Source organism: Taudactylus pleione, unplaced genomic scaffold (genome assembly GCF_031769625.1).
Source record: "Taudactylus pleione unplaced genomic scaffold, aTauple2 ptg000265l, whole genome shotgun sequence".
NCBI classification, from domain to species: Eukaryota; Metazoa; Chordata; class Amphibia; order Anura; family Myobatrachidae; genus Taudactylus; species Taudactylus pleione.
The window spans coordinates 10,056,259-10,078,889 of NW_028284667.1; the positions used below are offsets into that span (position 1 = coordinate 10,056,259).

General features: G+C 41.1%; 1 protein-coding gene across 1 annotated transcript in view; it reads right to left on the reverse strand.

Annotated features, from left to right (window-relative positions):
• FRMPD4 (FERM and PDZ domain containing 4) overlaps nucleotides 1-22,353 on the reverse strand; it is a 487,596-nt gene extending 465,243 nt beyond the window's left edge. The window contains exon 1 of the mRNA XM_088481199.1: nucleotides 22,282-22,353. The gene's annotated coding sequence lies outside the window, so the exon portion shown is untranslated. The remainder of the gene's footprint in view (nucleotides 1-22,281) is intronic.
• Nucleotides 22,354-22,631: the final 278 nt, after the last annotated feature.

Here is a 22,631-nt window from a genome sequence, read left to right on the forward strand (position 1 = left end):
CTACTACCGGGGGGACCTCTACTGGGGGAGGGGTGACTACTACTGGGGAGACCTCTACTGGGGGAGGGGTCGCTACTACTGGGGGGACCTCTACTGGGGGAGGGGTGGCTACTACTGGGGTAACCATTGGGAGCACCTACTCTACTGGGGACTACTACTTGGGGGGGAACTACCACTGGGGGCATTATGAAAGGGGCCTACTAGAGGCACTGCACTCGGGGGACCACTACTGGGGGCAATAATAGGAAGGGCCACTACAGGGGGCACTGGATAGGGGGGATCACTACAGGGTGCCTGCATAAGGGGACCACTACTGGAAAAACTGCATGGGGGGGACTACTGCTGGGGGCACTATATAAAGGGCACTGCATAGGGGGCGGACTACTACTGGGGGCACCATATAAAGGGCACTGCATAAGGGGATACTGCTACTGGGCGCACTGCATTGTGGGGACTGCTACTGGGGGCACTGCATAAGGGGAACACTATGTGGGGCACTGCATTTTGGGGGCCACTACTGGGGGTACTGTATAAGGGGCACTACTATGGGCCTGCATAAGAGGCACCACAACTGCATACTGGGGGTACTGTATAAGGAGTACTACTGGGGGTAAGATGCATATGGATAGGAATGTTCAGCGTGAAAATAAAGGGGCGTGTCATGTTGACACGCCCCATTTTTAAGTGACCACGCCAATTTTTTGCCGCGCGCACGCCTTCGGCGTGCACACATATCGCTGTGTTAGGGGGGGGCTCCGTTTTCAAATTTGCCCTGGGCTCCAAATATCCTAGTTACGCCACTGGTGCCTACTCTCCCGGAAGTCATGGGAGGCTCCTGATTTTTCAGGTAACCCCCGCCCCCGCATCCCCTAGGAGAGTAGACACTTCTCCCGCATTCCTGCCCACTTCCTAGTGAAGTGGGACGAATGGGGAGAATTTCCAGGATGATCAATGGTCTCCAAGTAAGGGGCGGGGCTTAATGACATGATTTTACAAGAATCGTGTATTTTAGCCCCACCCCGTATTTAAATATGGACTAATCATGTCAATTTACAGCGAGGGGGCAGGGCTTAATGAGGCGACATATCAGGCCCCGCCCCCATCGATGTCCACCTGCTTCTCCTCCCCGGGCTTCTACTGGGGAGAAAAAAAAATGTAGGCAAGTAAAGTATGGTTAAGGTGCAATCAGGGAGATTGCTAGACTCTTCAATGAGTCAGGGAGTCTCCCTGACTATCAGGGAGAGTTGGCAAGAATGATGTAATGATAAATGTTTAAATCCCCACTTTACTTTGCTTCCTGCCCTAACTCACTGTTATTGCTGAAAGTTTTTGTGATGTAAAATGTTTAATACAATGCAGAAATGTGTCCTAGTATAAGCATTTAATGTTCTGTACTTTACTAGTGATCTTTTTTTCAGTTTAACAAATAAATGCAAGGTTATATTTTTTATTTACATTTTTTTAACGATTTTTTTAAACACTGTAATAAATAGCATTTTTATGTTGGTAACACTGAGATGGTGACCGAGGATCAAAACCATAGACATTTCTACATAATGTTCAGCCAATAATTATTTCCCTCATGCAAAATTAACAGATAAATAATGTTTTACTGCTTACCCCTGGGAATCACAGTGTGTGTATACAGTGCAAACCATGAACAAAAACACATATGCCCTTTAAGAATTATTTCCTAATTTACAATATTCTTCAAGTACAAATGTGGCCTCATTTACTAAAGTGTAAATTTTTAGAAGTGGAGTTGTTGCCCATAGCAACCAATCAGATTCTACTAACATTCATCTTGCACCCTCTAGAAGATAATAGCTAGAATTAGATTGGTTGCTATGGGCATGTGGCATGAGATGCCTGGCACGTAAGAGCTGCGTCTGAGAGGTGTAGAATCTTTTTCACTCAAATGTGCGTCTTCGTCACACCGCGATGCAGCAAAACCACTTCATGAGACTGTATGATTTATTTGATATGCAACACTTGTATATCTGTGTGCAACTGAGTCTGAATCTGTACAACGGTACTTGGCATACAAAATAACTGCGGCCGGTGCATCATAGCTCTTCGTATACAGATTTAGACTCAGTCACACACTGATATACAGGTGTTGCATATCAAAATGATCACTGGAGTCTAGTGAAGTGGTCCTGTCTCATTGTGTTGCGACTAAGATATACAATCGCACAAAAAAGATACTCGCTACAAACTGAGTCGCACAGGACCTGGCACGCCGAGAATTGCTGTTTAGCGTGACTGCGGCAATATGAGGACACATCTCTGTTTGTTTTTATATTTTATCTGAAAATTTAACCTAACTACACTTGATACATATATAACATACTTGTCATGATTTATATTGCAGCAACAGTAACAGTTAAAAGGTAAAATAGATATTTAACACCAAAAGCACAAAAACATTTTTACAGCTGGTTGTTGTTTAACAACATTGGTTTCAAAATTGTGCTGTTTGTAATCAATCTCTAAAACTAGCTATAATATTATACTAAGGTAAAATAATAAATCACTAGTATTAAAGTGCCTATGATTATTTACCGAATATTGTATTTCCCCGATAGCATACATATATCATTTTGTAATTTGTGAACACATTCAAAATTATTTTCTATCCAGCAACTGAGAACCACTTTTTTGGTTTCATTGATTTATTGCAAATGACAGAACTGAATATATTTTAATACAACAATACTAGAAAATGCTAACTATACATTTTACCAACAATGCATCCCATAAGTTATTTATACAGTTTATAATATTGTACTTACAGCAAATGAATAAACATACAATAGGCTAAAACAGGTGTTTAAAGCATAATAAATTTAAAATGATTATTTAAAACAAAACAAGGGGGTAAGTTTACTAAGTGGAAGAAGAATTTACTACATATCGGATTTGTTTTGTGAACCATCATTGATGTCTATTTAAATCTGATCCTGCCGTAATCCCGCCAGAATCCTGACGGCAAAATGCAGCGAAAAAACAATGTAGTTAAGTCTTGCACAGATTTTCCCCTAACCAGCAGTAGGCTTTACCAGCTGAGACTCCTCTTTAGAATCTTTATTAACCACACTCTGACCAATTCATTTCTATTACAGTGACCAGCAGTCAACTCTCATTACCATTGGGACCCTGCTAAGAGTAGTCATTTGAAGCCAATTTGGGTCTTTTTTGGTTAAAATCTATGGATGCGTACATGGACCAAAGAAGAGACTTCATTAAGACTTTAAGTAAGCAATGAAGATGATAAAGAGGGGTCTTGGTGTGTTTATTTATAAAAGGACTTTTTACTATGGTGTGTCTCCTGTTTATTTTTGCAGTATTTTCTTTACAGGTGCACAACAGGCAGTGATGTCCCTCCCCGCAGTATCACCCGGTGCGGAGAGGGATGATGTGCACACGTCTTCGCCATACGCCGCTGAAAAGGGTGTGCGGCATCGCTGGCCAAAGGCGTGGCCACGTAGGATGCGGCGTGGCCTTGCGACCCGAACCCCTGTGGTCCCGTGCTCCTTACTGGGGGGGAGGTGCAGGCTGCCCTGTGTGCAGTGTCAGGAACCAAGTTCTACAGTGCAGCATCGGGCTCCTGTAACTGAGGGGGAGTCTGCACGTTGGTGTCACCCCTCAGTGGGTGCAGCCCGCACCCCTCTTCTGATGCCACTGACTACAGGTGCCAGTGGATGATCTTTTCCAGGGCATGCTAACACTTGTGGTTCTCAAAGTGCCTGCATGCATTAAAAAAAAGTCCTTGAAATTGCTATAATTGCTGGGATCTGTAGAACACCAATAAAATTGAATATTAAATCTATCCTTTATGCAAAAATATTAACCCCACAATCTCCTCCCAAGGGATGCAGGGAAAAGCCTTAGTGCACAGAGCTGGTTGTCCCTACTGTAGGGCACATTTCTTTTGCAGGCTCCACTTCCCTAGGGATTTACATTGTCACCAGCTCTGGATGGTAAATCATAGTGCTGGTTAGTAGAATATTGGGGAGCAGTGGCGTCACAAGGGGAGTACAGGCAGCACCCAGGTGTCACCCGCCAAGGGGTGACACCAAGGTGCGGACTCCCCCTCAGTGACAGGAGTGCTGCACCAAATAATTAAGTGCATCACTTGGCTCCTGACACTGTGAGGGAGCCGGCCGGCACTGCACACAAGGCAGTCCACACCTCCGGCACCTCTCCGTCTCCCAGTACTTAGCACAGTGACGGGACAGGAGTCAGACATGGGGGTCCAGCCGTGAGGCCACGCCCCTTCCTGCATGGTCACACCCCTTCCAACGAGGCCACACCCCTTTTTAGGTGGCATGCGGCTTTGCCATGCGCACAGCAGCCCTCCACGCACCAGGTGAGACCGCGGGGAGGGACACCAGTGTTGGGGAGACCCCACACTCCATTTCTTTGTGATGCCATGGACGTGCTGCATGAAGGATCATCAAGCTCCTTCTGTGACCCTGGTCAGCTGCTATGGGTCACAGTGCAGGAGCCCAGAGGACCTCACCGGAGCACCGATCATCGGTCCCTGGATGCAGGTAAGTGGGGTTTTTTTATGATGTTTTTTACAGTAATCAGCTGATCGCAGGAGCCGGCTCCCAGCTCTGCTCTGCCTGTCAGAGCAGAGCAGGAGTCAGGGAACCGGGGATAGCCGCGATAATGCCATCTCCAGGTGATGTTATTATCACAGGGCTTCCCCCAGTATATTTTAACAATATATTTTTAGTAAGTAAATCTGGGCAGATCACATTTCCCATTACAAGTATGGGAAAAGCAATCTGCTTACTAAAGATATGTGAATTGAAGGGATTGGAGTATTTTTTCGCAAAAACTACTCCAATCGTCCTTTAATAAATTTAGGTGATACTAAAATAATGTGAAAAGGGTGTGAAAACACAGTTTTCACATTATTTTAGTAATAATGATGTTAACAAAAATGCCTGTAAGAGTATTGTGAATTAAGTGTCTGCATAGCTGATTTTCAAAAAGCAGAATGAGGCACGCACTGGAGTAAGTAAAAAGTGAGTAAAGAGAGGCAATTATGCAAAACACATGGTCTGCATCACGAATGACCTTCATTACTGCATAGAATAATACTTTATAATAGAAAACAGATGAAATTTGCGGTTCAAAATATGAGTGCAGCCCCTACACTTCAAATTGGAGGTCACTATCTCCAAAAAACTGACAACTATTACAAAGACAGTATATACTTCTGTAGTCACAAATTAACTTTCAAGTCTCACATAAAAAAAATCCTTATTGTTCAAATGAGAATTCAGTCACAGATATCCATCCATCGACGTAGGTAGTTTAAGATAATTTTTATTCAATCGTATGGCTCACAGGAACCGCACATAAAAAGAAGATAAAAATCCTAGGACTATCTGCACTAGCTTGTGCTGGAACAGGTTTTTAATCTGTATATTTATCTGCTCATTACACGCATGCTGGTGTACTGATTACACCTTTACCTCTGGTACGCAGTTTATCCCACCATTGGTGGAGCCTTGTTTTTCAGAAACTTAGAATTGTTGCCAGTACTTCACTATATGTGATTTTTATCTTCTTTTTTATGTGCGGTTCCTGTGAGCCATACGATTGATTAAAAGTTATCTTAAACTACCCACATTGATGGATGGATATCTGTGACTGAATTCTCATTTGAACAATAAGGACTTTTTTATGCGAGACTTGAAAATTAATTTCTGACTACAGAAGTATATACTGAAACCCAGTAGAGAGCGCCTGACTTATTGTCTTTGTATTACTTTACAATAGATACCGTAGCATTGGTAAACTAACATATAGGGCTTTATTTATGAAGCAGCAGCTTTTGTAATCCGCTGCTTCCCACCGGTTTGCAGGTGAAAATTTAGAACAGCACCCACAGCCCGTGCAAAGCATTCCAAGCTTTACACTGACTGTAGGTGCCGTTGCTTCATAAATAAAGCCCTAAGGGGTATATTTACTAAAACTTAGAATGAGATAAAGTGAACACAGATAAAGTACCAACCAATCAGCTCCTAACTACCATTCACAGACTGTGTTTGAAAAATGAAAGTTAGGAGCTGCTTGGTTGGTAATTTATCTCCATCTACTTTATCACCATCCAAGGCTTAGCAAATAAACACCACAATCTGTAATTAAAGCATTTGAACTGATTAATCTTTATAACATGAAATGACTAGAACATTCACATTTCCAGATATTGCCAATGTCCATGAATAATAACAGAAAAATATGCATACTGTACAGTGCACTTTATTTTGTGCCTTAGTAAGCCAGAGTAAGACAAAAATTTATTTTCAATGTACTATATTTTTTTTAAATTTGCTATTTAGAAATAGAGCAAATAAATACTGCTTTGGTTCATTTTGCTGACATTCAAGTGATGTCACATAGGGGCACTTCCACTTCTGTGATATTACAGTGTAACTTACCTCTTTCCATCTTTATGTGTGTCATTGGATTGGTGTCCAGCTGTTGTCATGGAGTGACTCCTGCATTAAAGCTACACTGCTACAAACTGAAAACTAGAAATACTAACATGCTCCTTCTAGCCAGAACCCATTGGGCTGCTACATGTAGTTTTCTATCATGGGGCTCCACCATTCCTCTCATAGCTACGTCCTCATTGGAGAGCTATTAGTGGCAAGACCAATCACAGAGAGAGCATCCAGAATAACAGCTGTTACATGGCGCAATCCCTATAGCTCTGGTTAGGGGGCACTTAATAAACGTTTAGAGTATGCAGTAGTCATGGGTGGTTTAAGAGAGGAAGAGACTCTATACGGGCCCCCCTCCTCTCTGCAGTGTAGTAGACTATGGCTTTTTACCAGATTATACTGTGAATGCGCAGGCCTCTTGTAACATGGAGGCCTGTGCCATGGTCACAGAGACTTCACTCATGCCCATGAGCAAATCTCTGGGAAAATGGCCACCGCGCCATTTTGCCAGTGACTTTTGCTGCTGCTGCAATGCCAACACCGGACTCCGGAGAGGTATTAAACATGGGTGCTCACTATTCTCAGTTATACATACGCAATAGGAATGCCAAACAGATTTTCTGCTCCTAGAATGGGTTAGGTAAGTACCAATGCTAGTGATGAGAGCTGCTCTTGTGTAGGGAGGAATGGGGCAGTGCTTTCACCTAGATGTATAAAACTCAGAATATGGCCATACTGTTACATTTGCATTCGGTTAGCATCTTGTTTGCAGCAGACATTAGAATTGCATTCGCATTACGTGCGACTAAGAATAAGTGCAGAATGCCCCACCATGTAATAATGTACTATAAAATTGTCTAATATCCACAACAATTGCACTAATGTTTGTTCCATGTTTATTTACCATTCAGGTGTCTTGTTGTCTTGGATATTTGGGATTACTATGTAGATAAACACAAGATGCATAAACATCAAGTTCCACGTCCAATATTATATATCACCCAACTCTGCAAAGTAGTTATATTGCATTTATGCTTAATCTAAATGTATATAGGACCAAATATTACCATTTGTTTATCATGTAAATAAAAACATATAAATCATAAGTGCTTAATATATTCCATTAAAAATGATATCATCGTATTAAAGAAAAAAAGCATTGGGAGGTTTTCATGGAAGCTAACAGCTCCAAAAGCTGTTTAATAATTTATATTACAAACAGTACAAATGGTAGAGTAGAAAAGGTAAAATCATTTTAATGTGACAATGGTAATTAGCATCCACTTCATGCAACTCAATCTCAATACAGTACATGCCTGACATTTAATGTTTGATAAAAAAAAAAGCTACTGACAAAATTTCAATTAATTAACACAATTGCACACAAATGAACTCTGACCTTTTTGTCATGGTATAATAGATGAGGCCACTTTTTCAAACAGTTTCAGGTTTTATAGAAATAGTGGCAAATAACTGTGTCAAAGCATTATGACTGCTCACTTTTTACAATACAGTATATGATATGATAATTCTATATAGAAAGTGGCATCTACCATTTTAGTACTAGCGCTTCAAGTCTGCTTTGTAAGACAAACAGAAGAAAAACCTGGTGAATTTTGTAATCATTATATTTGTCCATGTGAAAATATTTTAAGCATGCAACTGTTTTGATTACTTTATTATCATTTTTTTGGTGAGAAGACTGGATTAAATGTGTTTTAAAACCCTTAGGGGAAGATTTAATAAAATTTTACGTTTTGACAGTTTGTTAGATCTTAGTTTGACTAAATCTTGTCCAATCATTTGTCTTTTTACACCAAGCCTGAGTGGACTGACTGGATTGGATATGTCAAGCTGTGTTTTTGTAAAAGAAAAAAAAAGTTTACATGTACTGTAGAATAATAGATAACACTGGGGAACAAAAAATATATTTTTTTTCTTGCCAAGGACTTAAGATCGGTTTGAGAGTACTCGCAGATTCTATTTTCGCATTAGATCTTCGCTATAACTGAATTGGCTCCAGTTTTCAAATTAATGAAAAATGATAAAATGTAATTATTTTCTCCATTTGAAGTAGCTTACTAGTCTAGGCCTGCTTTACTTAACAGAATCAACTTAGTTTTGCTTTTTTAACAACAACCCTCTTTCAACAATAACAAGAATTTGTTTTATTTGTGATAACGTAGATAGTAGTCATGTTTGAGACACATAACACATTCAAATCTCCTCACTAACTCAGGGAGGAGGCGTGGCAGTGCACTGCTGAGCCTGCTGGGACATCCCCAGACCACAGCCACGCCTCCTCCCAGCATACAGGGAGGAGCAACACATAACACATTCATATCTCCTCACTAGCGCTGGGAGGAGGCGTGGCAGTGCACTGCTGAGCCTGCGGGGGCATCCTCAGACCACAGTCACGCCTCCTCCCAGCATACAGGGAGGAGCAACAGAGAGGACTGAGTGACACAGTTAGCACACCTCCTGTTCCTTTATTCGGCCCTCTCTCCCTCCCACCACAACCAATTTCCCGCCATTTGGGCTTGTTTTGTTCAGTACGTTCTCAGCTTTTGTTTTGATTTAGCACTGAATGTGTGAAACAAAATGTTTTTGCAGTAAAAATGAGTTCTTCTCGGAGATGCTGTACTAACAACCGTGATGTTTTTTGTTATATTTGTGGCAAATATAGTGTTGCAAAAGAAAGAAAAAATATTACTGTATTCGTAAAACAAGCGTATCAGGCTTATTTTGGACGTCACATAAGCCATCAAGATAAGATTTGGGTGCTTCACAAAGTTTGTAAAACCTGCATGGAATCACGCCACAATTTGGACTAAAGGTGATCGAAAAGGACTTAGGACCTCATTCAGAGGCGGTCGGAGGATGCAAGCGGTCGCTCAGAAACTGGGCGGCCGCTTGCATCCTGACCGCCCGCCTCTGTTTCGGTCTGTTTGGTCGTTTACACCCACAGCTCTAACGACCGCTCGGGTGATGGTCTCTGACCATCGCGACCATCGGGGCTTACGACGAGACCCTAGGGTAGGGTCTCACTTGTCGTAAGCCCCGGAGAGCTTCTGGCTCTGTCAGAGCTGGAAGCTCTCCACTGACATCACTAGTGATGTCAGTGGGGCCTCCCCCAAACGGCAGGCGTTCCCATGGGAACGCCTCCGTTTGGGCTGCCACCCCCCTGGCCCGCCTTCCAAACGGGGCGAGCTGTCAATCAACATCGACAGCTCGCCCCCTTTGGAAAGAGACCCGCTACTACCGGCGCTGTCGGTCAAAGCGGGTCTCACACATGCGCACGAGGGAGCCGGCTCCCTCGTACGCATGCGCACTGGCCAAACATCGAGGCGGCCATGCGGTCGTAGACCGTACGGCGCCTCTGAATAAGGTCCTTAATCTCGGCATAGCTATGATGTGGTGTGAGCCAAAAGATCACTTGAGTTACTGCTATTTTTGTGCTGTAAATGTGAAGGGTATGAATCGATTTAAGAAACGCAAATGAAATACTCAAGTATGAATTATGCAAAACAACCGATACCACATAGCGAACATTTACCTGTACCATCATTCAGTTCTTTGGGCGAAGTTGAATGTGATTATGTTAAAATGTTAATTTCATCCAGTGCAAGCGACAACACAGATGAAAGTGAGTTTGAAAGTTCCTCTACTCCAAACTAATTTTCTCAAAAGGAACTAAACTATTTAATTTGTGACTTGAATTTATCGAAAGAAGCAGCTGAGCTTTTAGCATCCAGACTTCAAGAAAAGCACTGTCTTGAGCCGGATGGTACTATAATATCGTATCAAAATAGAGAGCAAGCCATACTACTGTTCTTTAGCCAAGATAACAATCTTGTGTATTGCAACAATATTCTGGAACTTCTCCAGATGATGGGTTTACCAGAATATTGAGCAGAAGATTGGCAGCTCTTTTTGGATCGTTCTAAAAGGAGCTTAAAATGCGTATTACTGCACAATGGGAATAAATTTGCGTTGATTCCTATCGATCATTCAACAAAACTTAAAGAACTGTATGAAAATATCAAGTTAGTCTTAGCAAAAATGCTTATTCTCAACATCAGTGGTCTGTTTGCGTCGATTTAAAAATGGTAAACTTTCTTCTTGGGCAGCAAAATGGAAATACTAAGTATCCTTGTCACATATGCTTATGGGATAGTCGTGCAAAACAAAAGCACTGGCAGCAAACCGTATGGCCTTCAAGAGTTATAACTGTAGGAGAAGTCAACATCATTCATGAGCCCTTAATTGACAGGAAAAAAAATCATACTGCCACCTCTTCATATCAAACTGGGTTTAATGAAACAATTTGTAAAAGCATCGGACAAGTCAGGCAATTGTTTCACATATATTTGTCGAACATTTCCATCTTTTAGTATTGAAAAATTAAAGGCAGGAATTTTTGACAGCCCACAGATACAGAAACTGGTGAAGGATCCAAGCGGTAGTCAGGTAGTCAATGCATGGGCAGACACTTTATGGTATTTTTTGTGAAAAATACCATGAGAAGCATGCAAAGAGGATTTGCAGGGTCAGAGCTTTATCGCAAGCTCTGTCCCAACATGCGGTTGTTAGTACATGCGAGTGATATTTCCTACATTTACAATGCGGTTTATAGTACATAGGGACCTAAGAATGTTGTAGTTTATAAAATGTCTACTGCATTTTTTTGAAAAGCTATGAAAAGTAGTGTTTATCCCCCAGTCTGTCATTTAGACAGTAATGTTATAGTGAAATATATAATTAAAATGCAAACTTTGATCTGCAGGGCTATATATTTTAATTCTAATACAAGGTTCAAAATACTACAATTAAAACTAAGCTTTCAAAGTTTTCCATAATATTTACATATTCCTTATTTTACTTCTAGCATAATATATCCTGCTAGCATAATATATCCTGCTAGCATAATATATCCTGCTTCAAGACATTGTAATGCACATTGCATATTCGATATTACTGCACCAATTGGACAGCACCTTCCTACAAAGCCAAAATAATTAATTCTGTTTGTAGCAGGAGGACAGATAATGAAATGCCCAATCTAAAGTCTAGCAGCTTATAGCAGCTATCTTCTGCTGACCATGCAAGCAACGCTGGTTGAATTCTTTATGTGATTATTTGCAGTCACATCACCACACGCAGTACCTACTTGCCATATAAATTCACAACTGAAGAGGGGAGAGCACAATCTGTGCCCTGAGGCAACTAGTTTCTGAATTATTAGAACATGTCTTTATATGACAAAAAATAAAATCTTGTTTGTGAAGAAGTACAATGAAAGACATAAATTTAGAAAATGTATGCAGATAGTGGAGAAATACATAGAACTAAATGATAGGCTAGATAGTGCATTAATAATATATATAGTTTATCAATAATGTATGAATTATATAACTGATTGGAAATGAAAATGTGGTCATTGTTACATATTACTTTTATATTACTTGCAGTGTAAATAATAATAATAGCAATTTTATGTAAACTAATTATACATTAAGGATGCTACATTAAATAATTATTAATTGAAGTCCTTCACATGTGTTCTATTTATGGATACATCATCTCCCTAGGCAACATATTATTTCTGTAGCAACAAACAGTAACATGAGTTACTGTAGAGTGCATCCTATGCACAAGCAATGCTGTGGTCAGTGCAGCAGCACTCCAAGTAACATAAGAGAACAGAGGGTAGGGGGTTCTGACAATGTCTGTGTCCATCCTTCAATGTGAGTCAATCACTGTAATAGTGATACTGAGGGCCTGATTCTGAGGTGGTCGCAGTGTCGATACCATATGCAGTTGGCCGATGATATAAGTATGTGTCTGAGTCCAACAGTGCATGCGTACTGATTGCTACCACATGGAGATCCAGATTTCCAGGAGCTGTGGTCCTGAGAGGTTACATGGGGTGGTTAAGCAGATTCAGGTGTGTCGCTGTAAGTGACAGCATCCAAAGACATACAGCCACTCACACAGCAGGCCACGGTCAGATGTAGAAACTGCACCCGCCATAGGGTTGATACAAGTTTTAGTTGGGCTTCCGATGGTGCACCAATGGTGCATCTTAAGATGTGCCAAGGGGGAAATGTATTGTTTTAAATACACTGCAAGTGGGAGTCTTAGTTTAGAAGAAAGCATAAGATGCGGCTGAGGGCAAAAGATGCAGCTGCGTCTGCGTACGACTCAGAATCAGGTCAGTTTAAGTCTGTGTGTAAATTACTGTCACTCTAGGTCTCATAGATGTCTGTATGGTCATTTAATTCTAAAATTATAAATAATGTATCTGTAAATAGTTAATTTACTGGAACTATGATACTTCTGGTGTGATATCAGCTATAAATTTACTTTAAAAATGAACTGTTCTGTATTTGACCAACTATTGGAGCTTTACAAAAATTACAACTATTAGGAAACATTATTATAAATAAAATCTATATAACAAATTAAGCTGATGATAAAAAATGATGTCATCACGTTGGAATGTAGTGACAACTGGTCTGAGCTCAAACCCTTCCACCAGTGTCAGAGATGCACAGGAGAGAGCGAGAGGGCAGTGATAGACATTAGAGGAGGGAAGAGGGAGCGGTGGGGAGAAATTGTTTGGAGGGAGAGGAAAAGAGAGAGTGAGGGGGTGAGAAAATATCAGTCAGAGAATAGGATAGAGAGAATGTGGGAGGTTGAAGGAGAGAGATGCCAAGAAAGAGAGCGGGACAAGGTTGACATTGAAATAGCAAATGCATAAATAAATAAATAAAAGCCAGGCAATGCGAGCATTACAGCTAGTACATACATGGTTCTGCAGGTGTATACCTTCGCTTCTGCTGTAAGTGAAATGGATCTCTGTCATAATGGAATCAGTGTGATTTCGGCCGGCGGTTCAAATCCCGACGGTGGAAGCCCGGCAGGGGTGAAGATCCCGACTGCTAATTTAGGTAAGTACCGCTAACCTAATTCCCTAGCCTAACGCAAACCCTCCTTTAGGGGTGCCTAACCCTGACCTCCCCCCCAAGGTGCCTAACCCTAACCCTCCTCTAAGTGCCTAAACCTAAGGGGGGAAGGGGGGCTTCCCCACAGCCTAAATCTAAGTCTCCCGGGGGAGATGCCTAACCCTAACCTCCCCCTGGGGGTGCCTAACCCTAATCCCCCCTTCCCCTAGCCTAACCCTAACCCTCCCGGCTGGCTGCCTAACCCTAAGTCCCCCCGGGGGTGCCTAACCCTAACCCCCTTCCCCTAGCCTAACCTTAACCCTCCCGGGGGGGGTGCCTGACCCTAAGTCCTCCCCCCGTGAGCCCCTAACCTAACCCCTCCCCTGTGGCTATCCGTGCCCGGCACTTGGCTTACCTTCAATTGGTATGCCGGGCGTCGGGCTCCCGGCGTAGGTCTAATGACAGGCGTCTGGATTTCGACGCCTGTCATTAGTACCTTGCCGGGATTTGACAGTCGGGAAGCCGGTGGTCGGCATTGCGACCATCGGCTTCCTGACTGCATCCTTTCAAAATGTACCTTTGTATATGTGTAAAACACAAGCATTATCATTTCCTTTATTACTAGCAATAAAAAAAATACCACTAACCTAGACTTTTAGCAATGAATCCCATATATCTGTGAGATGATGGTCGTTCATATACACTTAACAACCATCATCTACCCGGCAGCCACGGGTCCGCTGGCCGGGGGCAGGGTCGGAGGCATGTTCTGCCACCCTCCCCGCGGCTGCCGCTGCATGTGTACTGGCGGTCGACTGATCGTCTGTACACACTTGCCGGTGGACAGATATATCTGCAAATATATCTGTCCATCAGCTGTACAGCACAGCCTACGCGATATGTCTGTGAACGACGTTGTTCACAGACATATCGCTGGTACACACTGGCCGATGGGCACCAGATGTATTGGCTGATTAATTGATCGGCCAATATATCTGCCAGTGTGTAACCAGCTTAAGCCTTTGTTTGCCCAATTCCTAATACAGCCACATGGTAATTTGACAACATACTGGACAAGATCTGGCCTTTAGTGTTCATCACTTATGGCATCACAAGGGCCTATTAGCATGGCTGTAAGGCACACCTATATGCTAATAATTGCCACTGTGCAATCATCTTCTAACCACAATTACCACCATGCCTTATAATGAACAAGTCAATTTCAGTCACATTAGCATCAGCACGGGGCTTGTTCGGAAGCCACACACATTGCTGGATATCGCTGCAGACATTGCAGCACATTTTGCTATCAGCTTATAATTATAGCAAGCACAGTGATCAGATAGTCTTAATTACTATGAAGAAAGGGCATTTTGGGACACCTTTTAAAAGTGTTTCAGCATTAAAGGTAACTCAAGTTGATGTTTCAAGAACTTGTAATTTGATTTTTACATGGAAAGCCACAAAGGTTAACAAAGTGTGTACTTGAAGACTTCTGACATTTCAGTACAAATTCAAAGCAAAAGATCATCAAATGCGTATTATTATTAACATGTGGAATATGTAGCTCTTTTCAGTACAACTGAATTAATTATAGCTTACAATATTCTGTTGCAACCCTGAACAAAATTGTCCCAACATATTCAGTCACACATACACAACATTTAGATTTTTTTAGAAAAAGCTACAAGAAGTCTGAATCTATCCAGCAGAAAACATTGGCTGCAAAACAATGTTGTCCTTCTTTTGACCTTGGACATATAGCTGTATATTATCTTAGCATAGACATTACTAATAGCATTATGTTTAGAGAAGCAATATATCTTATTTACTGTGTTGGGTTTCTTGTTCTGGAATTCTGTAACATTGAACTCATGTTATCATATAATTCAGCATATTGATGCACTGGGATTGTCAGAAATAGTGGAGAAATCTTTCTATAGCTGCTTTATAGTAATTGGCACTCAAAAGGATGGCTTTACGGAGTGAGCATATGTCAGGCTGTCAAGAAAAAAATGCACATGGAAGTACAATTTTACTACAGGTTATAGGTTATCACGGGGCATTACCACAATGGCACAAGCAAGTCTCTTTTGTTCTCCCTTAGCAATTGGATAGGGGTACATACAGCCTGCCCATGTCATTTGCCAGCAATCAGCATCTAAGTATATAAGTCAGAGTTACTCTGCTTATTTATAAAAAAGACTAGCAATAATCAGGATAAACCTATAAGCACAATATAGTTATTACTTTTAGGTTACAATAATTGTAGAACCAACAAATACTGCAAGAAAGGTATGTTACATTCAGGAGGCTAGTGTTGCAAAGTGATTTATCTTTGGAATCCACATATAAATAGAATATACTAGAAGTAAAATATACTAGAAGTAAATTCACTGATTAATATTTGTGGCTACAATTTTATAGTCCTATCACATTACTTTATTTAATAGATACTAGGGCTTGTAGGCAATTTTAATTAGAGATGAGCGGTTCGGATTCTGTGGAATCCGAACCGCTCCGAACATTGGGGATCCGAGTCCACCCGAACCCTGTTCGGATGTTCACCGCCTGACTCGGATCCCCGTTCGGGGCCGAACGGCGGCCGCCTGATGTCGGATTCTCACTAGAGAATCCGACATCAGGTCTCCTCGTGTGTAGGACAGAGCGCAGTGATAGCGCTCTGCCCTACACAGACACAGACACACAGCCGCCAGCGGCAGCTGTGTGTTTGTTACAGCAGCCAATGAGAGTCACACAGACTCTCATTGGCTGCTGCACGGAGGGAGCCGGCTGGAGCTCACACATGAGCTCCGTCTTCCGGCTCCCTCCTCAGCGTGTGACAGAGCGGACGGCGCGGGAGCGGGGATACAGGTAAGTTTTTATTTTTTAATTTGTGCAAGGGCCGGGGGCACTACTGGGGGGGGTCTGCTACTGGGGGGGGCTATACTACTGGAGGGGCCTGCTACTGGGGGGGGCTATACTACTGGGGGGTCTGCTACTGGGGGGGCCATACTTCTGAGGGGCCTGCTACTGGCGGGGGCCATACTACTGGGGGGGCCTGCTACTGGGGCAGCCTACTACAGGGGGGGCCATAATACAGGGGGGGCCCATACTACAGGGGGGGCTACTACAGGGGCAGCCTACTACTGGGGGGGGGCCTGCTACTGGGGCAGCCTACTACTGGGGGGGTCATACTACTGGGGGGGCCATACTACTGGGGGGCATACTACTGGGTGGCATGATAATGGGGGGCATACTACTGGGTGGCATGCTAATGGGGGGCATACTACTGGGGGGGCCTGCTAATGGGGGGCATACTACTGGGGGGCATTCTACTGGGGGCACTGCATAGTGGACCCTACTACTAAAGGGACTGCATAGGGGGCACCACTGCTGGGGGACATTGTGTAAGGGACACCGCTACTGTGGGCATTGTGTAAAAGGGTCACTACTGTGGGCATTGTGTAAAAGGGGCACTACTGTGTGTCGTAACATAAATAAGAGACACTACTTTATGGTGTAATGTGAATCAGGCCCTATGTGCGGTGTAATGCGAATAAGATTGTGCACTGTGACTCCTAGGGCCGTAGCCCACTTTGTAAACAAGTACTGTGACTCTGCTGGCCGTACCCCACTGGGTGGGTGCACTACTTTTCATTTCTGCCACTGCTGTGTGGCAATGTGTCATAGATGTGCTTTATACTGTGGTGTCTGTGTCGTTGTGCCGCTGCTTTGTCGCTTAGTGTAACCAGTCGGCTCACTGCAACCTTTGGCCAATAATGTTGAAAACAATATTATAAGCTGTGATATGGTCTAAATTGACTGGAAATTAATGTTATTGAGGTTAATAATACTCTAGGAAGAAAAAAAAGACCAATTTATGTGATTTTAGCTTTTTTTGTCAATTATTTTGTTAAAAAAATCCAAATCCAAATCCAAATCCAAAGCCAGTCACCGCAGTTTGGCAAATCCAAATCCAAATCCAAAGCCGGACGACGAATTAGAACCAAATCCAAATCCGGCAAAAATGGTCCGGCGCACATCCCTAATTTTAATGAACACTTATGTGAGATAATGATTTTTCTATGTGTTGACATTTATATATTTGTTTACATTCTACTTGTACACTATTAGCTGCACTTAGGAAATATATAATTTGTAGGAGACTGCAGATCATGGATTTTACCTGAAAGGGGGAATTCAATTCAGCACAGAGTGCTGTTGGGTATAGCTGTGATTCCATATGTGCACGTATCAGCAAATTATGGTAGCCCTGGTATCGCAAGTTTCCCTGCACACCGCTATAGGATTCATGGCAAAACTTTTAAAGCACAGTGGGTGGATGATGTTTGCTGCCCTAGAATGGCAAATCGCATTCATCGCTGAATTAAATTTCCCTACGTTTTCCATGTACACAGAATACAAGCTGGTCAGCATGAAAACCCTCATAACCCATTTTTTTTTTTACAAATGCTTACCAGCTGTCACCCTAACCCTTTCATCTGCTTTCCTTGTTCACTGATTCACCCCTCTTTCTGTGCCTTCTATACATGAGCATGACCCTCTTCCTTCATATGCTCTTCCATTCCTCACTTTAATCATCGTCTACTTTCCTGCCCAACAATGGCGCTAAACCTTTAGATTCAACTGGTGCCACTTTTGTGGGCAGTGCCAGAGCAGGCTGGCATTGTGCCCTGTGCTGGCACTGCCCCCTAAACCCGTGACATCATGATGTCACCCCATGGAGCAGGGCCACCAGCACCGGAAAGTACAGCACTGTCTGGAACATCCTCAGGACAGCCTGAGTGGCTGTACAGGCTGCAGGGTTTTCCAAAGGTCATACTGGGCAGCTCTGCAACAGTGATACTGGCTGCAAGGTCCCATTCCAGGCACCCTTAAAGCCAAATGCAGGGGCTGAGGGACAGCAATGGTGCCACCACCACGGCCCTGGGCAATGGCCCTGTATGATGACTGTATATGCAGTAATGTGTGTATTGCTGGTATATCCCTTTATTTTGAATTGTAAAACTTTTACACTTTATATATCTTGTTAATATATTGCTATACTCTATCTGTTAAAGCATTCTGTAAGGCACAGCGAACTTCTTGTAGCACTGTATAAAAAAAGATAATAATAATATTTCTGACAATGCTGGATGTAAAAGTTCCCATACACTGACTGAACTTGATGTGTGTGACAATGCATTATCATTTGCTCTGTAGCTGCGGGAAACCCACTGTTCTCTGCCACCAGCCATTTTGGACATGAAGGGGCTTGCTATACTGTCCTTCAATAATTTTTAAGGCGGGTTTATTTGCTGTGAAAATAAAAACGTTCACCTTCCCTCAAGTACAGTTCTGATAAACTCTTCTTTTTACTATAAATTGTTTTGCATTTTATTTTTAGTGGTCCTTTATGCCCTTTTGTGCAACTTTGTCTATTAAAATAAGGTTAGTTTTGTATTAAAGTATATAGTTACATAATATTTGTGTTTAACAAAATTGCTATTCATCAAGAGGAACGTCCCTGTCCAGGATGTTGATGGAATCTTTCATATCAAACCGTGCTGCACTACCATTGACATACAAGGGTTGGGGGAAAGGGTGGGGGGAATAATGCTACATATTCATGCACATTCTATTATTTTTATATATATTTACCATTGTAATACTAATAGTTAGACTTTGTCAGGCAACATGTTCATATCACATGTAGTATAGTTGTTTTTTTAATTGAGCATTGTGTTGGGTCATGTGCAATTTAGTATCACGTGTTACAGTACTGCTCCTTTGTTCCTGTCCAATAACGTATTGGCACACTCTAAAAATACTTTCTCATAGCACATACTGAGATTGGATAATGACTGGAATGTTTCAGATAACATTGTTTATCTCTGACAACTGAAACAATTGCTTCTGAAAACATGTATAGCAGTTATTATTCCACCAAACTGAGCGTGTACAAACAGTTCAGAAAAAGAAAATGAAAGTAGTAAGCATAATTTGCATAAATACATAGAACATGACCATTGTGGAAGGCATAGGAAGCTGCTAATAATAACCATTACATGTACAATTGCCAGTTAGAGTGCATATGTAATTGTGCATTAGTATGTTCTATGGCAAAATTTCACATATTTTCCTCATCCAATTTTTCTATCCTAATTTTTAGATGAAGGATCCATAAACTGGGAAACTTAGATCTACTTTTTCTGTTTGTTTTCTTTAGAGATTAAAGTCACTTCAGTTGACTTTTTGGGGGTTATATGTGGAATATACACTCTAGGAGGGTGATTCAGTTCTTGGCAATGGCAACCATATTGCTAATTTTTCCTTGCAGCCCATAGTGGTGGGCACCGGCTGCTAGTTTTTCCTTGCAGCCGGTGCCCATTGTCACCGGCAAATATGGGTGCAGATGATGAACATCATGGTGGTGTTTGGCGGCACATCACCCGGAACTGCACTGCACACGGTTTATTTTGCAATATAATACTACTATTGTATACATTTAACTGTTTTTTTTTATATACATTGTGTAGTAACATTTACTGTACCAGTCCTGCATTTACTGCCATCTTTAAAATATAGCAGGACTCAATACAGCCAAAGCCTTAAGAATATATTTGCATTACACAGTTCAAACCCAATGAATCACCTTAGTGATAGGCAGAAGATGTTGACCAAGAAGTGGAGTAATTAGCTGTGAAAAAATCCCATATATTGTCAGTATAAAAGATCACATTTATAAACTATTGTATATAATATTCATATGTACTAAAATTCCTGAAAAACATAATGAAAGATGAATTACTTTTAATTTGCAACTAGTTGGAAATTGATCAAAGCTCAGATGTGCATTTATAAGCTAGAGAAAGATAACACTCAATATTGCAATAGATGTGTTTTAAGTGATTATTTTAAATTATGCTCAAATCTGGGTTAATGAAAAAAAAGTATTGATCTCTGTTTTTTTAAATGGTCCATATGTTATTGTACAGTAGCAACATTATTTTCTGTTTCCCATTGATATATAGAGACTTGGCATACAAGATCCATTCAAAACACAAAACGTGTGTTTCCTTAAAAGAATTACACCCTAATCTCTCCTATGCAGCATATTGAGTGTTAAGTTACCCATATCATTCGAACAAACAGTATAGCTTACAGTACTTCATTGCCACTAATGAGTGCATTCATTTGTTGTCCCAAATAAATAAACAACAAACATTTGAAAGGTGATCCACTGTCTCTCGATAAAAAAAACAATCGTTATCAATTTTACCACTGATATTTTTGTCACCAATTATATTTATCGTTGAATAAAAACTGTCTGTGTGGAAAAAAGTATGAAACAATATATCAGGAGGAAAATCACCTACATTTTAATGTATCACAGAAGATATGAAATGAAATGTTCTTTCACATGCTACCATTTAATGAAATTAATCTCTTTTTTTCTCCAGTATCTTAGTAATAAAATCCTCATTCAAGTTGCAAACATGAGATTGTAAAGAAAAAAAAATGTGGCAACTAAACTGTAAGAGGTACCAACAACTGGCTTGTGTTGTATTTTGGAGGTTTACGGTATGATACAGCACATTTTACATTACAATACAATAGTAGAAATGCATCACACTTTGTTAATAATATAATAAACACTTTTAACCAATCTCAAAAAATATGTATTTGTCACTATGCTGGCAATATCACTTATTGAAATATGTACCTACTGTAATAGGCTATATTTTACCAGACATAGCAAAATAATCTCAGGTATATTCCTTATGTACCATTACATGTGCCCACACAGTAGTTATATAACCCTATGAATACTACATATGAGCCAGTGATTCCCAACCTTGGTCCTCAAGGCACACTAACAGTCCTAGTATTAGTGATATCCATACTTCAGCAAATATGGTTAAATCAAAATGACTGAGGTTCTCATTAAGTCGCCTGTGCTCAAGTATGGCTATCCTTAAAGCCTGGACTGTTAGTGTGCCTTGAGGACCCTGGTTGGGAACCCCTGATATGAGCTATAGGGTATGGTTTCAAATTTACATACTAAGTAAACATAGACAGCAATAGTAAAAAAGTAACAAAATAATCTTTGTTAGACACATATAATGCTGAAAGAAAGCATCAAGATTGAAATGGTAGTTATGAACATTATGGAAATAACACAAAAGCTATATATCAAACATTCATTAAGTTGAACATTAGATTTCCGTTAAGCCGCATTTTAAAAAGACTGAGGGGGGAAAAATAAAGAACTAGTTTTGTTTGATAAACTGCATTCATCAATTTGGATGTCAAAAAGCTCCCATTCTGCTCGCAGCACAAATGCTCCAACACTACATAAGCACCCTACATAAGCACCCAGTGAAAAACTATCCTGAATAATTTATCACAGTGTTCTGGGATCTATGACCCAGGACCATTTGTCTTCTACCTGTTTTGCTCCTATATAAAAGGAAGCCAACATTTTAGAGTTATCTATATAAACATTCATTCCTCCATGGCCAATGTGTTTTGAAAGATGTGCTTAAAGCCAAAACAAATATGCAATAAACAAACAATACTAAACATATCAAAACATAACAAAGCAAATATTGTAAATAGAATAAGAACAAGCAGCAGGAATATTGCACATTTTTCTGCAATACTGAAATATAGAAAGACTTGGAAATACTGCAAGGTCCCATCACACGGAAAATAGCATTGTGTATTTACCTAATGCATTACTAAGAGTAAATGCCCTTACTGTCAGAATGACAAATTGCTTTTGCCTTCTCCAATAAATGTACATTGTCACACTATCTGACTACAAATACAAGTAGTTTATGAGTAATTATAATCCTTACCTTCCTCTGACTGTTTCCAGTGTGTGTCCCAAGACTATGGTAGCAAAGTAATGTCTGCAGCTCACAGAGAGAGGGCTGTGCGTCTCTGAACTCTACAGCTCCCTTTGAATGCATTGTGGATAAACATGTCAAGTTTACATTTAAGAATCTCTTGTCTTTCTTCTCTTATGCTGCCGCTTCTCCCCATTCATACTACATAAAATGGTTCCTGGACTGTGACAAAGTCACAGTTTGTGCCTTCAGATTGTGCCTTCATAAGACACAATAATTCAAGACAAGACAGCTACTGCTTAACAATCGTTGTTATCAAAACATAAGAGTGGAAATATCAATTTGCTTGCTCCAGATGT